The sequence below is a fragment of the Taudactylus pleione genome, unplaced genomic scaffold (genome assembly GCF_031769625.1).
Source record: "Taudactylus pleione unplaced genomic scaffold, aTauple2 ptg000473l, whole genome shotgun sequence".
NCBI lineage: Eukaryota > Metazoa > Chordata > Amphibia > Anura > Myobatrachidae > Taudactylus > Taudactylus pleione.
Window position 1 is genome coordinate 4,666,046 of NW_028284875.1, and position 2,709 is coordinate 4,668,754.

Sequence of the window (2,709 nt, forward strand, 5' to 3'; positions counted from 1 at the left end):
GCCCCAGTGGCCTAATGGATAAGGCACTGGCCTCCTAAGCCAGGGATTGTGGGTTCAAGTCCCATCTGGGGTGATAGGCTTTATTTCATTAAAATAATTTTGGAGATGTTCCTTTTATTCTTGCTTCATACTGCACAAATGGCTCCACCAGAAACTTTTATCTGCTTATCAATCCGGAACTGTTCAGCTTGCAAAATTATGGCCCAGTATCTAAAAGCAGACATTTATCCTAAAGACATTGTGGATTAGTTTTCTGAAAAGTTTACTATCACCTGGGACAGTGGCTTCAAGTCCCATCTAGGATGCATGTTCCTTTGTTGCTCATTCTCATTCTAGAAGTTATGCTTTTTTTCAATTCAGGTGACTGTCTTAATGGTATTGCAGAAAATCCATATATACCAAAACATACCTATTAAGTTTTAATTGCAATTTAATATCAGAGTGGCTACAAAATAACAATTTCTATTGCAATTGCTGATGGGTTTCTTGAAGTCCTTTCATCCATGTCATCAAAAGGGTAAATTTCTGCCTTTTATATTTCTTTGGACACTGACTTTACTGACAATTTAGGTGCTTCAGACCAAAAAAACAATGTTTACATTTAAACATAGAGCACAAGTGAGATTTAACTTATTTTAATTTAAAGATACTACATTTTTTGGTATTGGAGTGTATATTTTCCCTATGCAACATTAAAGTTACATATATCTATACCAAATATTATTTAAGATAAATGAACAGGAATTATTTTACAATTTTGATAATATTGTACTGTACAACAATGGCATGAATTCATTGCAATATACACCTATGGATACATAAAACTGGGCAATAACACAAATGCACAATATAATTGATTACCTTATGATTAGAATATTACTTTTATTAGGTACTTTAGTATTGGGTGCAGTAGATTAGTGGATTTAAAAAGTAACTAATTTAAAATTAATAAACCAAGTTAATTTACTTAGTCAACTCGATGCTAAAATCACTCAACTAAAAATAAAGCGCTTTGTCCATGTGCTCCTGTGGCGCAATCGGTCTGTGCGCGGTACTTATAAGACAGTATCTGTTGAACAATCCTGAGGTTGTGAGTTCAAGCCTCACCTGGAGCAAATGTAATTTTTTTTCTAATGTCATCAGTTAATGATTATCATCTGCTTCCTGAACATCCTGATATGAAGGCAGAAAAAAAACACAAACATGACTGTTTTTAAGTACCAGTACACACAGCTGCTTTGGTTCATATGCACTGTAAACATTACTTTAGTTAGTCAACAAAATGGAATGCAAAAGACTACCTCTTTATTGGTAAAAGAGTTGCATCAATCTATTTTGCTGCAATGTAACATGAGGGTCCACACTATTAGGTCTGGATAGTACAATCACATTTCATGCTGGGATTTGTAAAGCAAAGAACACAAATAAACGGCTTTCCTATATCGCAACAATTAATGATTATACTAATGAAAAAATCAGTTTCACTCAAAGATGTTACTAAGCCCCAGTGGCCTAATGGATAAGGCACTGGCCTCCTAAGCCAGGGATTGTGGGTTCAAGTCCCATTTGGGGTGATAGGCTTTATTTCATTAAAATAATATTGGAGATGTTCCTTTTATTCTTGCTTCATACTGCACAAATGGCTCCACCAGAAACTTTTATCTGCTTATCAATCCGGAACTGTTCAGCTTGCAAAATTATGGCCCAGTATCTAAAAGCAGACATTTATCCTAATGACATTGTGGATTAGTTTTCTGAAAAGTTTACTATCACCTGGGACAGTGGCTTCAAGTCCCATCTAGGATGCATGTTCCTTTGTTGCTCATTCTCATTCTAGAAGTTATGCTTTTTTTCAATTCAGGTGACTGTCTTAATGGTATTGCAGAAAATCCATATATACCAAAACATACCTATTAAGTTTTAATTGCAATTTAATATCAGAGTGGCTACAAAATAACAATTTCTATTGCAATTGCTGATGGGTTTCTTGAAGTCCTTTCATCCATGTCATCAAAAGGGTAATTTTCTGCCTTTTATATTTCTTTGGACACTGACTTTACTGACAATTTAGGTGCTTCAGACCAAAAAAACAATGTTTACCTTTAAATATAGAGCACAAGTGAGATTTAACTTATTTTTATTTAAAGATACTGCATTTTTTGGTATTAGAGTGTATATTTTCCCTATGCAACATTAAAGTTACATATATCTATACCAAATATTATTTAAGATAAATAAACAGGAATTATTTTACAATTTTGATAATATTGTACTGTACAACAATGGCATGAATTCATTGCAATATACACCTATGGATACATAAAACTGGGCAATAACAAAATGCACAATATAATTGATTACCTTATGATTAGAATATTACTTTTATTAGGTACTTTAGTATTGGGTGCAGTAGTTTAGTGGATTTAAAAAGTAACTAATTTAAAATTAATAAACCAAGTTAATTTACTTAGTCAACTCGATGCTAAAATCACTCAACTAAAAATAAAGTGCTTTGTCCATGTGCTCCTGTGGCGCAATCAGTCTGTGCGCGGTACTTATAAGACAGTATCTGTTGAGCAATCCTGAGGTTGTGAATTCAAGCCTCACCTGGAGCAAATGTAATTTTTTTTCTAATGTCATCAGTTAATGATTATCATCTACTACCTGAACATCCTGATATGAAGGCAGAAAAAAAACACAAACATGACT

The 2,709-nt window shown here is 33.4% G+C and overlaps 2 non-coding genes across 2 annotated transcripts; both read left to right on the plus strand.

The window, feature by feature from the left end:
• On the plus strand, positions 1 to 73 carry TRNAR-CCU (transfer RNA arginine (anticodon CCU)). The gene has a single exon. It is a non-coding gene; the product is annotated as a tRNA-Arg (tRNA).
• Positions 74 to 1,501: 1,428 nt separating this feature from the next.
• TRNAR-CCU (transfer RNA arginine (anticodon CCU)) lies at positions 1,502 to 1,574 on the plus strand. The gene has a single exon. It is a non-coding gene; the product is annotated as a tRNA-Arg (tRNA).
• The last annotated feature ends 1,135 nt before the right edge of the window (positions 1,575 to 2,709 follow it).